Below are 16,883 nucleotides of genomic sequence, written 5' to 3'. Positions count from 1 at the left end.
TTATTTTTAGTTTGCAGTACAATTCAGTTCTACATATCAGCTACGGATTCTCTTGTTCTCCCCTCCCGCCCCCCTCACCTTCCCCCCAGCCCACCCCCCATTCCCACCTCCTCCAGAGCAAAGCTTCCCCTGAGGACTGAGATCAACATGGTAGACTCAGTCCAGGCAGGTCCAGTCCCCTCCTCCCAGGCCGAGCCAAGCAACCGGGCATAGGCCCCAGGTTTCAAACAGCCAACTCATGTAATGAGCACAGGTCTTGTGACATACAAGGCAATTGATTTCCATTGAGCCATCACCTGAGCCCAGCTTTTAGTCTCTTTGAGGGACTTAATTGTCTCATATATTATGCAATTCACTTTATCTCTACACTTTCTCTGTAGATCCTTTACCACCACCAGGTTTCAATAAAATCTTAGATTCATTGAATTCATGTATCCTACTGCTCTGACACTGGCTTAAGTCTTACCTTCTCTCCTGACTTGATTCAGTTGTTTCTTCAGATAATGGGGAACAATGCAAGCCCTCAATGGAGGGTGAGACATGAAGAGACAACATAACTAGACCAGGAACACTTAGGACATTCTGACTATTGAAAACACATCACAGTAGTACTAGGAATGTAAATGAAGCATTGGGTTGAATGTGGAAGGCTATGACTTGAACGTCTCTAGCTGTCTGTGTTTTAGAGTCTCTGGTCTTAAAGAGTCACTATCCACAAGATGTAGAACCTTAGAGGTGGTTGTTAGTGGGAAGAGATCTCCCTCAGAAGGGGTTAATATAGCTTGCCAGACATGATGGTAATAAAAAGTCCCAACCTGGACATGCTCAGAACCCTCTGGCTTCCTGTATTGTTTTGATCACATTTTACCAACTCATGCCTTTGTCACTGCTGCTTGCCTTTCGGATGTCTCCTCATGGCATCAGAAATAAATCTGTAAGGTGATGAGTTTACTAATGAACAAAATTTTATCTACTTATTTACTCTCTCTCTCTCTCTCTCTCTCTCTCTCTCTCTCTCTCTCTCTCTGTGTGTGTGTGTGTGTGTGTGTGTGTGTGTGTGTGTGTGTGTGTGACAAATGTTATCATTGCCATGAAGACCAGCCTTCAGGAACTCAAGGAATGAATGGGAAGTTATGGTGTCAGCAAACTAATCACTTAACTTGAATTTTCTGTCTGAGGGAGTAAAACTAAATTTGCTGGGGACAGAGAGAGGACTAAATTTAACTCTCTTGGGACAGCAAAAAAGGAGGAAACATACACAAACATTTGTATTTCTCCATCGTTTTCTGTTCTTCTTTATTTTTCTCTTACTGATTATATATCAACAAAATTTCTCAGGCAATATAAAAATTGCAATGTGATTTCATTCTATTTTTCAAGTGAATGATTACAATGAATACAGTTAGAAATCATGATTTCCAATTTCCCTTAAATGATTAAACATCCTACATATTACATGTTTTAGATGAAAAACAAATTATCCCAAGAACTCTCATACATTCATATCCAGCAACTTGGTATAGATTAACAGAATAAAAGCAAGTAAGATATATTTCTCAGCCAGTCTTTTACTGGCAAGCTGGATTTTGTGGTTACAAAGGAAGGGTCAGTCATTTCATTACTTATCTCAAATGGTAATCTTATAAAGAATGTTGAAAGAATCACAAACCAAAATTATTATATATGAAAAACAATCAGTCTTCTGTCTATTAAATACTCAGAGTGTATCTTTATTCATCAATAGCTTTGTTTGTATTAGGAAGAAGGTGGCAGAAATGGGCATTAATTAATCACCATCTTTGAATTATCAGGATTTAAAGAATTAGGGTATTAATCTTCATCTTTAATTACCAATCTATCCTAACAAGAATGATCCATCTGCTAATAATAACCAAGCTGCTTTGTTCTTGTTTCTTGACCTCAATGAGTCCCTCACACAACTATGTGCTCTTCTAAACTTTATATGGTTTCTTCAGGTTTTTCATCTCAAAGTTATTAATAAAAATATCTCATCCTATCTGTAAGTCATATTGGAAGCTTTGTTTTAGCTATGATGCTCACTTAAGTCAATGAACACATATCTCAACATTAAGATTAAAAGAATTTGAGCTAGCTTAACTTCTGGGACACAACTATGCTGTTTATTTTTCACTCTTTTAGGTGGTCTAATACCCAGCTCCAAAATAAATCACATAAGGAGGCTTTTGCTTACTTGTAAATATCCGACCTAAATTTGACTTGTTTCTTGCCAGAATTTCTTAACTTAAATTATTCCATTTACCTTTTGCCTCTGGGATTTTCTTATTCTCTTACACCTATAAATCTTACTCTTACTCCTACTGGGACTGGCTATGTATCTGAGTGGCTGACCCCTGATGTTCCCCTTCTTCTTTCTCATTTCTTGGTCTTTTTTACTCCCAGTATTCTTCTATATATTCTCTGCCTGCCAGCCCCTTCTGTTCTTTCTCCTGCCTCACTATTGGCCTTCAGATCTTTATTAGACCATCAGGTGTTTAGACAGGTACCATAACGCAACTTCACAGAGTTAAACAAATGCAACCTAAGCAAAGGTAACACACCTTAAAATAATATTCTACAAAAGAATTATTTTATTTAATCATTAACCTAAGCCACAGTCTATATGAATCCTCAAGAAAAACTAGCTGTGTGACATTTCCTTGTTCTTATTTTTTATCCTCTGCAGCCCCTGATTTGTCAGGGGTAGGGAAACACCATATCTTGCTTTTGACTTTATTAGTTTTTCTACTAAGCTAACCTCTATCACAATCAGTTACTATATTAAAAACCCTCAATAATCAAAATTCCATTTAACCTTATACTATTATTTTGTATAAAATCTTTGCTTTAAATAGAATAGCTTAGGAGGAAATCATCTTTATAATAATCCACTGATAGAAATGCCCAGGAGAATGGGATATTTCCACTGGATAGTCATAATAAATTAAGGGCAGTGGGTATTTCCCCACACCCATTCATACCATGAAAAAACAGAGGAAAATATCAATGGTAAACATGTAACAGCACAGCATCAATGGCAAGAGACATTCTGGGGCCAAAGCCATCAAGGTCTTGCCTATCTAAGACTCACTCATCTGAGCTTTGCTTCCTGGTAAACTAACCACCTACACTTCAGTTGCCAGCTGCTGATTCTATGACATGGCCACAGGCAAAATATCACACTGAATTATGTAAATACTGGATTTTTTTGTAAAGCTGCCTCTCATTTGCAGAGAAGAGAAGAATATCAGGCAGACCTCAGTTTGATTATTTGTAATCAATATTTCTCTACTCCATTCACACAGTGCCATATGGATCATGGTTTGAGCACACCTGTGCCTGGCTGTCTATGAGAGAAAGGGACAACTTCCTGGTACTGAGCTATGAAGACATGAAAAAGGTAACTGTCATTCTTACAGCAATCACACAATCCATTAGCATTTCACCCCATACAGCATCCCACACTCCTCAGGATTCCCATTGTACCTATTCTATCAGTGGTAGGCTCATGAAAAGTCACTAAATATGAGATTACACCCTATGTCTTTTATTAGCCTGCATCTGGCATTTCCTCTCAGCCTCCTTGTCCACCCTACTTGACCCTGAAGTTGGGTGTGGTAGCTCAAACTTGTTCTACTGGTTTTCCAGTTCTGTCTATACACCACATTCGATACAGCTAATAACCCAGTGGTCAATGGGGAAGGGGTAAACAGTATCATTTCACTGGTGTGTTCAAATGAATGCCATCTCCCTTTGGTGAAAACAAGAGGGCAAAGGCATGCAATCTGTCAGGGAGGTTGGTGTCCTGTGCTCAGCAGTACAGAGGGTTCCACATGGTTAGCTAGAACACACTAGAAATTTCAAAAGTTTTAGAAGATAATATCTAAAATGTATTAACATTAAGTAATGAAATATATCTTAATACTCAGATAGCCCCTAACCTTATATGATTTTGCAGGTTTCATTTCACTGAAATGAACTGCTGAAGGTTATGAATATCCTTAATAATATGTATGTGTCTCAAATATCTCTTATTTTAAAAAATAAAAAATTACATATCTTGGAAGAGTGTCACATAACTCTAAACCATGCATTGCAAGATAGAACTCTAGGTAATCCTTGGTTGTCTGGTGTGTGAGAGACCTTGGCTACAAGAGACATTGTTTCAAAAGACCATTAAGGAAACTAATTTTGAAGTTCATTTGTGTATTTTATGTTCATTTAATTAAAAAATCCTGCTTCTAATGATGGGCACATAATAATGAAACCAAACATATAAGCAAAACAGTATTCTCATTTGATCAACAACCCAAAAATTTAAATAGTTTGGAAGTTATAGGTGAAAAGTAACCATCATTTACACATTTACATATCACAGATAAAAATATCAATTGTAATTTTTACTGAGCAAAAAAAAATGCACTGAGCAAACAGTTTGTCAGAAAAATAAACTTTTCCACCTTAGAATTCTTCAAAAATTTAGTTAAGGAGGAGAAGGAATCTTACAGCCACTCTTTACCTTATAGAAGTAGACTCTGGTGACAACGAAGGCAGCTGGTAGTTGTAACTTTTTTGTATTGATTTCCCTATTATATTTTTTATTGTTTAAAACAATTTGTAAATTTTTACACACACACACACACACACACACACACACACACACACACACATATATTTGGTTTTTCTGGACTGCCCTGGAACTCACCTTGTAGACCAGGCTGACCTTAAACTCACATAGATACACCTGCCTCTGCCTCTCGAGTGCTGGGATTAAAGGTGTGTGCCACCATGCTGGGCAATTTAAATATATTTTGATCATATTCTTTCCCTCCCACAATTCCTTCAGAATTATTTCCCTTTCCTCACCCACCCAAATTTAAATTCTTTGTCAAAAAAAAAGTCCCCAAATGAAAACAATACCAAAAGAGAAAAGCACCATGAGACTGTTCTAGGCCCTTTTTATAGACAGACATTTGTGTAGTTTGTTGCTTAATGGGACCCTGACAGTGTGATTAGGATCCATCTCTTGTGTATGAGCAACCTTTTTAGAGCTCACTGCCTATGGTGGGACAACTTACACAGCCTTGGTGCAGGAGCAGGGGCTTGGACCTGCCTCAACTGTGTGTATTAGACACTGCTGACACCGCATGGGAGACCTTGCCTTGGAGGAGGTGGGAATGGGGGTTAGTGAGGGGAGGCTAGGGAGTCAGAGGAAGGAAAGAAAGGGGATCTGTGGTTGGTATGTAAAATGAATAGAAAATTTCTAATAATAAAAAAAGGAAAAATAAAAACACCAGCTGTAACCAAATGAAAGCATCCCCAAAACACACACAAAACTGTGGAGTCTATTGTATGTAGGTCAATTACTCCTGAACATGAAGACTGCCCTGGAGTACTAGATATATACAGGGGCATTGTAGTGGAGAAACCTGACATTCCCTCTCCCAGCAGGTACAAATGACAGTTAAGGTGTTAACTTTTATCTTAGTGGCTAGAATATCATTCATTCATTCATTCATTCCTTTATAAAAGGATAACAAAATAAAATACAATATGATGAAAGAATACTATCACCTTAGAGTTGGACAAGAAAAATCAACAGAACAAAAGCATCACAAAAAATGGCACAAAAATCACAGACCCATATGTTTGAACACTTGGAAAGCCCATAAAATTATGAAAGTGCAAACTCTAATATAGAGCAGAGAACTGGTGCAGACATGGAGCACAGTGCAGCATGCTTCAGAATGTAGCTTCATACGTGCTTTTCTCATGCTGATGTGGAGGGTCTTGTTTTCTCCATGTCCTCCCTCCTCTCTGACTCTTACACTTTCTTCTTCTTCTGAGGAGTTCTCTGAGCTATAGAGGGAGGGATTTAGTGGAAACATACCATTAAGAACTGATTTGGCCGGGCGGTGGTGGCGCACGCCTTTAATCCCAGCACTCGGGAGGCAGAGCCAGGCGGATCTCTGTGAGTTTGAGGCCAGCCTGGGCTACCAAGTGAGTTCCAGGAAAGGCGCAAAGCTACACAGAGAAACCTTGTCTCGAAAAATAAAAAAAAAAAGAACTGATTTGTTCAAAAACATCCACTCTGTGTAATGTCTGTCTGAGGGTCTCTTATTTGTTCTTGCCAGCTTCAGGAGAAAGCTTCTCTGATGATGGCTGAACAAGGCACAAATCTGAGCATAGTAGTATATCGTTAGGAGTCATTTTGTCACTAAATTGTTAGACCAGCATTAGTTACTTTTACCCTAGGCTCCCAGGGTATCTAGTCTCTGGTCAACAAAGCAGTGTCAGGTATGGATTCCATCTCATGGAGTGGGACTTAAGTAAAATAAATTATTGGTTATTTCCTCCTATGAGCTTTGTGCCACCATTACTCCAGCATATCTCTCAGGTAGGACACAATTGTAGATCAGAGGATTTGTGGCTGGCTTCATGTTTGCATTTATCTTTTGACAGTTTGCAGAGTACCTTCTTTTAACAAAGATTATGGAATGCAGAGCTGAAATCTGTATGTAATCAACATCTCCATGTTCGATGAGTGATAAAGATGTTGTCTTCAGCAATGAATCCTTGCTGTCAGTCTGTGGAGAGCAACCTATAGTCTTGGCAATGGCCTGTGTTAGGGGTTCCCATGGAATCTCTTTGGCCAAGAACTCAATTAGATGTAACCCAATACCAGAAATGGAAGCTTCCTTTGGTAACAAGAGATTGTCATTTGGAATACTATCTCTCTCATTAATTGATAATATTATTTATATTGCCATCACTTATGTATATATTTTAAGAAGTTTTTATTGTACTAGGTTTACATATATTTGCTCAAATATTCCTTAATTTTAGTTGTCACTCCTCATATTCCCTCTCTCCCTCAAGTCCTTCTCTTTTCCTGCTCCCCATTTAATCATCCCATTTCAAGCCTTGCCTATCCACCTGTAATGTGTTCTCTAGGCTTAGTTTTTTTTTTTTCATTATTATTATAGGCTAAAGGGCCTTTCTTTCCTGTTATAGTCTATTTTGTGTTCTGTAAGTTTTTTTTTTTACTTTGATGGATATCTCCTTCTTCAGGTTAGTGAATTATGTTCATGATTTATTTTTGCTTTATTTATTTATTTATTTATTTATTTATTTATTTATTTATTTATTTATTGGTTTTTTTGTCCAAACCAAAATTTCCCTCACTCTCCTATTCCTACTTCTTCCACCACTAACCCCAACCCATTCCATTCCCTTACACTGTTACTCTTCAATACAGCTGGGCCTCCCAATCATATCAGCCAGCCATGGTACATCGAATAGCAGGGCAACTAATCTCTTCCTCTTCTATTAAGGCTGGATCTGGTAATCTGGTAGGAACAATGGGTGTCAAAAGGAGGCAAAATTGTCAGAGACATCCTCTGCTCTCATTATTAGGAGTGTCACATGAACACTAAGTAACACAACTGTAATATATATGAACAGCACCTATATCAGTCTCATGCAGGCCCTTTATTGTTGGTTGAGTCTCTGTGGGCCCCTATGAGCCCAGGTTAGTTTAGTCTGTGGGTTTTCTTTTGGTGTGTTTGATATCACTGGGACCTAAAATCCAGCCTTACCCTCTTCTGTAGGATACTGTGAGCTCCACCTAATGTTTGCATGTAGGGTAGTTCTCTGCATATTTTTCCATGAGTTGCTTTGTTGTAAAGCCTCTGTGATGACAGTTACACTAGACATCAATCTTTGAGAATAGCAGAATATCATTAGGAATCATTTCATTGACATTTTGCCATTCATATTTGGTTCTATCCTAAGACTCTGGGTTAAACTGCTCTGGATCCTGACCCTCAGAGGGGAGCCCCTCTCAAGATATGGGTTGGCATCTGTGCCAGTCATTAGTTGTTCACTCCCCCAATTTCTGCCACATCTTTACCTAAATCACAGGACAGATTGTAGGTAGAAGGCTTTGTGGCTGGGTTAGTGGCCCAGTCCTTCCAATGGACATCTTGCCATAAGAGATGGCCAGTACAATTGCCATATTATGTGTTAATTGGTCAACCTCATAGATTCATGAAAGTTTCCATTGCTCTAGGTTTCCATCTCATCCCTGAGATGCTCCCAGATTCCAATGTCTCTCTTAGTTCTCTCACAACCCATCCTTCACACACATGATCCCTCCTGTTCCCATCTCCATTCTCCCTTCTATATTCTTCCCCCATCCACTATCAATCTCCATTTTACCTCTTCACAGTGAGACTCATGCATACCCCCTTGAGCATACCTAGCTATTTATCTTCTCTGCTCTGTGGGTTGTAGCTTGGTTCTCCTTCACTTTCTACATAATAGTCCCATATGATTGAGTACATACCATTCTTGTATTTCTGGGTCTGGATTACCTTACTCAGGATTATCTTTTCTACTTCCACCGATTCATATTTAATGATGCCATTGTTTTTAACAACTGAGTAGTATTCCATTATGTAAATATGCCATATTTTCTGTATCCATTTTTCTATTGAGGTTATTTACAATTTCTGATTATTACAAATAAAGCTTCTATAAACATGATAGAACAAGTGTCCTTGTGGTATTGAGTGTTCTTTGGGCATAAGTCCAGGAGTGGTATGGTATAACTGAGTCTTGAGGTAGATTGATTCCCAAATTTCCTAGAAACTGCCATATTTATTTCCAAAGTGGCTGTATAAGTTTGCACTCCCACCAGCAGTGGAGGAGCATTCCCCTTGTTCCATGTGCTCTTCATCATAAATCTGTCAATGGTAATTTTGGTCTTAGCTATTCTGACAGATGTAAGATAAAACTCAGTGTTGTCTTTAATTGCGTTTCCCTGATGGCTAAGGTTTGAATATTTCTTTGACTATTTCTCATCTATTTGATACTCCCCTATTGAGAATCCTCTGTTCAGATCTGTACTTTATTTTTAAATTGGATTATTAATTTTATTGGTATCTAGTTTCTTGTGTTCTTTGTATATTTTAGGTATCACACTTATGTCAGATGTAGAACAGGTTAAAATCTTTCCCAATTCTGTGAGTTGCCTTTTGTCCTATTGACAGTTTCCTTTGCTTTACACAAGTTTTTCAGTTTTATGAGATCCCATTTGTTAATTGTCAGTTTTTGTACCTGCTCAATTAACGTCTTGCTCAGAAATGTGTCTCTTGTTCCAATGTCTACAAGGCTATATCCCACTTTCTCTTTTATCAGGTTAAGTGTATCTGGATTTTTGTTGAGGTCTTTGATCCTCTTGGACTTCATTTTTGTACAATGATAGATATGGATTTATTTACATTTCTATACATGCAAACATCCAGGTTTACCAATGCCATTTGTTGAAAATGCTAATTTTTACATGGTACAATTTTGTGTTTTTTTGCCAAAAATCAAATGTTCACAGGTGTATGTATTTACTTCTGGGTCCTTGATCTTATTCCAATGAACAATCTGTCTGCTTTTAATGCCAGTAACATGTGAGGTTTATTACTATTGCTTTGTGGTACAGCTTTAAATCAGGGACAGTGACATCTCCAGAAGTTACTTTCTTGTCCAGGATTGTTTTAGCTATCCAGTTTTTTTTATTTTTCCATACAATGTTGAGTATTGTTATTATTTTAACTTCTGTAAAGAATTGTGTTGGAATTTTGATGGATATTGCATTGAATCTGTAGATTGCTTTTGATATGCTATCCAGTTTAATATGTTAAACCTGATGATCAATGAACATAGGAGACATTTCCATCTTTTAATATCTTCTCCAATTTCTTTCTTCAGAGTCTTTAGGTTGTTTTCATGCTGTTTTTCAACTTGCTTTCTTAGAGTTACACCAAGATCTTTATCTTATTTGTGGCTATAGTGTAGGGTGTTGTTTCCCTGATTTCTTTCTCACGCCAATTATCATTTATATAGACAGTGATACTGAATTTTTTTTAGTTAATTTTGTATCCAAGCACTTCACTTAAGATATTTATCAGTTTTGGAGTTCCTTGGTAGAATTATTGGGGTAGATTAAGTATATTATTGTATCACCTGCAATTTGTTTCCCATTATTCTTCTTAAGTTTTCATATTCTGCAAGATAACACTTCAAGTACTATGCTAAATAGATGTGGAAAGCCCTGTCGTGTTCCTAATTTTTGTGGAATTGCTTTGACTTTCTCTCCATTTAATTTGATGTTGGCTATTGGTCGCAATATATTGCCTTTAGTATGTTTAGGTATGCCCCAATATTCCTGATCTCCCCAAGATATTTATCACGAAGGGGTGTTCCTGTTTGTCAAAGGATTTTGTTTTTCATCTAATAGGATAATCCTGTGGTGCTTTTCTTTCAGTTTGTCTACATGCTGGATTAAATTAAATTAAATTAATGTATATTGAATCATCCTTGCATCTGTGGGATGAAGCCCACCTAATCAGGGTGGATGATCTTTTTGTTTTCTTGGCTTCAGTTTGTGAGTATTTTATTGAGTATTTTTCATCTATGTTCACGAGGGAAATTGGTCTGCAATTCTATTTTTGTTTATTCTTTGTGTGGTTCAGATATTAGGGTAACTGTAGCCTTATATATAAATTGGCAATATTCCATCTATTTCTATTTGGTAGAATAATTTGAGGAGTATTGGTATTAGCTCTTCTTTGAACGTCTGGTAGAATTATGTACAATCAAGTCCTGGGCTACTATTGGTTGGAAGACTTTTATTGACTGCTTCTACATCCTTGGGGATTATGCATCTATATAAATTGTTTTGAACTTTATATAACTTCAGTAAGTGATATATAACACAAATGTTGTTCCCTTCTTTTAGATTTTCCAAGTTTGCGGTGTACACATTTTTGACTTATGGCCCAATGATTTCTTGTCTATCCTATGTGTCTATTGTTATGTCTCTCTTTTCATTTATGATTTTGTTAATTTGGATATTCTATCTCTGCCTTTTAGTAAGTTTGGATATGAGTTTGTCTATCTTGTTGTTTTTCTTCAAAGAACCAACTCTGTGTTTCATTGATTCTTTGCATTGATCTCTTTGTTTTTATTTTTGTTTAATTTTTATTTTTTTGTTTTTTTTCAAGACAGGGCTTCTCTGTGTAGCTTTGCGCCTTTCCTGGAACTCACTTGGTAGCCCAGCCTGGCCTCGAACTCACAGAGATCCGCCTGACTCTGCCTCCCGAGTGCTGAGATTAAAGGTGTGCGCCACCACTGCCCGGCGATCTCTTTGTTTTTAATTTTTTATTTCAGTCCTCTATTTGATTATTTCCTGAAGTCTGTTCTACTATTTGTGTCTGCTTCTTATTGTTCTAGAACTTTTAATTTTGCTTTTAAGTCTCTGGTATAAGAATTCTCTTATTTCCTCAATCAGGGTCTTAGTGCTACGAATCTTCCTTTTAATAATTAAATACTTTATTGTGTTCCATTAGTTAGGGTAGGTCATGGGTTTATTTTCATTGAATTCTAGGAAATCTTTATTATCTTTATTTCTTTCTTGACCTATTGTTAATTCAGTTGGGAGTTTTTCAGTTTTCATGATTTTATAGGCTTTCAACAGTTTATATTGTTTTTAAAATGCAAATTTTACTGACAGTGGTCTCATAGTATATAGTGGGGTATTTCAATTTTTTTTAATCTATAGAGACTTGATTTATGACAGAGTATATGAACAGTTTTGGAAAAGGTTCCACAAGGGACTGAGATATAAGTTTAACCTTTGGTGTTTGGGTGAAATGTCCTGTAGATATATGTTCCAGTCAATTTGAGCCATAATGTCTATTAATTCCATTATTTATCTGTTTAAATATTTCTGGATGGCATGTCCACTTGTAGGAATAATCTGTTGAAGTCTCTCACTATTAATTTTGGGATTTGGTGTTTGGTTTATATATTAGTCATGTGTCTTTTACAAATGTGGGTGCTGTTGCAGTTGGAGAATAGATGTTAAGAATTGAAATGTTATCATGGTGGATTTTTCCCTTAATGAATATGAAATATCCTCCTCCTTTTCTTTTGAATGATTTTGGTTTGAATTCTAACTTTTACATTTAAATTAACCCATTTTTATTAATCTTTGTATTGTCACAGGTCCTGTGGCTTTACCTGTCCTCCAGCACCTTGCTCCTTTGGCATCTCCAGTGTGTCTCTCCACTGTGCCCTTCTTCTTCCCCTCCTTAGTTTAGTTTTTCCACCTAACCTTATCCAGCTGGGGTATTGGGCAATACGCTTCTTTATTAAACCAATCAGAACATAATTTACACAGGGTATAGAAATATTCCACAACATTTTCCTCTTTTTTGTCTAAATTAATAGAAAGGTTTTAGCATTAATATAGTAAAGCTCTATACAATGGAAACAGTTATTAAGTAAGAATTACAGTAGCCATTCCCAAATCCATTTGTATTTGGCAATAGTAGATAAAATAATTATCTAACTAATCTTAGTCTGAAGTTTTGTATCTAATTAACTTATTTATTTTTCAACTCCATCAAACACCAGAAGCATGAAATATTACTTAATGACAGGGACATCAGGCTACCATAACAGTCACCCAAAGTTCTTTTGCAATGATGGGACATTCATCTTTGACCTACAGGCCTAGAATATCTGCCAGACTTTACTGTGAAGCAGAGAAGTCTAAAGGACTTCCCGACTTGTCTTGGTAAAGTTTGGCAGTCACCACTTGTTGCATTCTCCTCTTCCAGTTTTTTCAGTGACTATCAACAATTGAGTCAATGGTAGTTTTTTTGCCCACATTGCTAGCTTTATTCATTAAAAAAAACTCCATACAGTTTCTTTGATGTTCATCATCTATTCTGAAGTTTATTGGTGCTGCCAGGGCAGACACATCTCACTTTCATGAAAAGCTTAAATTGTTAAAATATTTAAAATGCCATATTTTGTAGTTCTTTGAACTTTTTGAAGATTACCTATCTATTTGTAATACATGTTTGTATACCTAGAACATCGAACTAACAAGACTATAAATTTGACTATTATAAATGACTATTGATCTGTATTTCTTTATTGTATATTATGTTTATAATTGAGTTGCATAAGAAATACCTTAAACAAGTGTATAATACATTATAATAAGATTAACTATAAATTGGTATAAATAATGTAAAATTCATTCCAATGTTTAATATTTAGAGATTAACAACTGTTTAGGGAGATTAAAGGAAATTCCATAATCTACTTTTATCCCATAATAATCAAACATTTTTCCCATAATTTCTGTATCATATCCCCTTTCTTCTTTAGAAAGAGATTGATTATGACCAATATCAATTTGGAACCAACCCTCCTTAAGTGAAAACAAATATTTATAACCAATATTTTGGTAACGTAGGCGTAATTTTCTAGACTACTTCCTGCTGATCGGTGGGTGCTGGTAATCTTTCAGGGACTCTAGGAAATCAAGATAATAGTTAAGTTTTGGCTGGAGTGTTTGTGAGGCTGGATCATCTAAGCTAGCAATCGTAAAGCTATTTTGGTTGTTGGATCATCTGGAACATTTTTATTAGTGATTTGTCACCTTGTTCTGAAAATATGTAATCTTTTAAAGGTAACATATTATTGGTGAAATTATTTAGGCCACTCCACGTAGTTAAAAGGAGATTTATTTAATGGTGTAACTTACAAATTAAGGGATAGGTAGGTCGCGGGGTCTGGGGAAGGTGTATCACAGTCCAGCGGTGTTCTCTGGAGCTCTGCTTTGTCCGCCTCCACCATCCAGGGTCCTGGAACCAAGAGAGCGTTCACCGATCCAGATCTCGGGTCCCCATGCGCCTCCCTTGGCCCCGCCTTGTAGGCGTGACAGTTGCCGAAATCTCAATGGGGGTTGGAACTTCCAGAACAAAGCTGGAATGGCTACCCACTACATCTCCCCCTTTTTGTCTAAATAAGAAAGTTCTAACCTAATACAAGACTATATACAAAGGAATGGTTATCAAATATTGTCCAGAAATAATGAGGGATAATGACCTAGATAAGATGGAACTACAACCAATGCAAACAATATCAAGCAAGAAACACATATTAAAATCCAGAGAAGTATAGAGCATAGGTAAATGGCATGTTACAAAGATCATTCCAAAAGGTGTCCTATCCTAAAGAACCTGAATCTAATACTTAATATGTTCTATCTACTAAGTTGTAACTATAACTGCTAGTTTTCAATCCCATCAAAGACCTGAGAAGGAATATAATGGTACCTGAGAAATGGTAGATGGATGCAAGCAACTTTCGGGAATCTTGCGAGAGTAGACCGAGACAGCTGGCAGCCTGGACAGTCACCTAATGTTTCTCAGCATTGTTGGTGCATTCAAATTGGCTACAGGCCTAAAGTATCTGACAGACCATTTTCAGAAGCAGGAATTCTGAAAGACCATCTTACCCTGTCTTGGCAGAGTACAGTGGTCGCTTTCCTTGTGTCCCGCTTGTCCAGAAAGGATAGCATTGCATTTGTACTGTCAGCTGTCGAGGCAAGGGCAGTTCTTTGCCCAGTAGGCCATTTTGTGCCAAGAAGACAAACTTCCAAATGGAAATGTCTAGAAGCCCAACATTCTCTCGGGATCAAATTGGTGCAGCCAGGAGCAATTGTGTCTCACATCGACAGAATTCTAAGTTATTTAAATGCCATATTCTCTAGGTCTATGAAGTGTTTGAAGATTACCTGTCCATCTGACCTATGTATCTGTAAATCTGTATAACCTAACTAACGTAACTATAGAGATGACAAGCATAGGTGACTATAAATCTATAGGTCTTATCTACTGAAATAACCTAAGGACTAAGGCTTCACATAAACAAGGTAGACAGTCTATAAGCAAGTGTATGGTAAAGAACGATGACTTCAAAATTGTGACAATACACAAGATGTTATAACAGAGGTAGGAGTGTATAGTGTGATATACAATATGACAATAATCTTAAATATATATCAATATACCGAATATCCTAAACAGAAGTAGAACATACATAAGTATGATAGATATAAATTTACATTTGTATCAATATACAAATATTTCAAATAAGAGTAGAAATATATGTACATTATACCAAGTATAGTTCTGTATTTGTATCAATATACAAATTATCTTAAACAGGAATATAAAAATAGTTTACATTTGTATCAACATATAAGAATCCATAACAGTGCAAATTACAGTGCAAATTATTTAAGGCTGCTATTTTACTAAATTTGTTTACTAGTATACACAATAATCTACCATAATGTCTTATACCTATCCATTCCATTTCTTCCTTTCCTTTTTTTTAAGAGTACTGAGTTTAATATTTCCTTCCACCCCCAACCCTATAACCATCATCCATAACCCTGAGAATTATGAAACCTAAGGGAGAAGGGGCGTCGTTTTCTTAGAATTGCTTCCTGCTGTTTAGGGGGTGATGTTATCTCTGTTGGGTACTGTGAGAAAGTGCAGATAGTTAAATTTCAGTTAGACTAACTGTAGGTTCTGCAGCAAGTCTTAGAGTAATGGGTAAGATTGTCTGAAATTCTGGTAAGAAGTGTAGTATGATGATGATTACCATGGCATCATTCTGGATTGGGTAGAGTTGTTGTTGGGGCCCCATCTTCCTTCTGGAGACTTCTGAGATTGCTATTAGAAAAACTTATTTGTTATCAAAATGGAAGATTTGGATTTAAAGAGGACATAGCATGTAAGAAAGGATTCTGAGAAATCAAGAGTAAGCATGGAGAGAATTAGAATCTAGAAGACAATGGTCCCTTTTTATTGGTTTCCTTCTGTCCCACACCAGAGGGCTCTTCTGATATGGTACTGAAGAATCTCTCAAACTTTTCTTTTAGCAATATGCTTGGGTTTAGAGAAGGAGTGAGCCAATTCCATCTCCAAAGCCAGCTTGGCTTATAATTGAATTGGAACCACAACTTTTCTATATTGATAGAGAGATAGATGTTAGACAGTGAGATTTTACCGTGTGTAGATTGGTACCAATAGATTCTTTCTTTCTGCTGTAAACATCCAGATATCCAAGGCCTTATGATTTTTGGAAGATGGGTATTTCCATTATCCTGGAAAAACAAAAACAGAACCCTACCCCAACCTTGATTGTTAAATTTTTCTTACAACTTGTAGAGATGTCACATTGGTGGATGATCTTTTACTTCACCTCATCAAGGGCTTTTTCCTGTTCAAATCGAATTTTTATTAATTTTGTTGGTATCCATAGCTTTTCTTCTCCTGCAGAAACAAAGGCAAAACCCCTTCCCCAACGTAGAACATATCCAGGTTTCCATTCTGAGGTCAGCACATCCTTGAAATAAACTGGTTGGTTTAGCTCGGGAGTTTTGTCTGTCGTCCAATGTCTCTCTGCAGCTGTTGTTCCTTTCTCATCAGCATTGAGAAAATTCAAGGTTAATAAAGCACTATGCAATCTATTTCTAGGAGTCATTGTTACCTGTTGCTGTTTATTTAGCATATCCTTTAAAGTTCGATTGGATCTTTCTATGACTGCTTGGCCTGTGGGATTGTGTGGTATACCTGTAACATGCTTTATATTGTAATAAGCAAAGAATTGTCTCATTTTATTGGAGACATATGCTGAAGCATTGTCTGTCTTAATTTGTACAGGGATCCCCAAGATGGCCATAACTTCTAATAGGTGTGTAATCACAGAATCAGCCTTTTCAGAAATCATAGGAGTTGCCCATTGAAATCCTGAATAGGTGTCAATGGTATGATGTACATACTTTAATCTTCCAAATTCTGCAAAATGAAACACATCCATCTGCCAAATTTCATTTCTTTGTATACCTTTTGGATTGCTCCCTGCAGGTAATGGAAGTTGGTTATAGATGGAACAAGTAGGACATTTTTTCACAATATCCTTAGCCTGTTGCCAAG

At 36.7% G+C, this 16,883-nt stretch overlaps 1 pseudogene; it reads left to right on the top strand.

The window, feature by feature from the left end:
• The window catches only part of LOC131901618 (sulfotransferase 2A1-like), a 38,788-nt pseudogene that overhangs the window by 8,873 nt on the left and 13,032 nt on the right, over positions 1-16,883 (top strand).

This window comes from Peromyscus eremicus, unplaced genomic scaffold (assembly GCF_949786415.1).
Source record: "Peromyscus eremicus unplaced genomic scaffold, PerEre_H2_v1 PerEre#2#unplaced_143, whole genome shotgun sequence".
Taxonomy (NCBI): domain Eukaryota; kingdom Metazoa; phylum Chordata; class Mammalia; order Rodentia; family Cricetidae; genus Peromyscus; species Peromyscus eremicus.
Note: the sequence above shows the minus strand (reverse complement) of the source record. Positions and strands in the feature narration are given on the sequence as shown.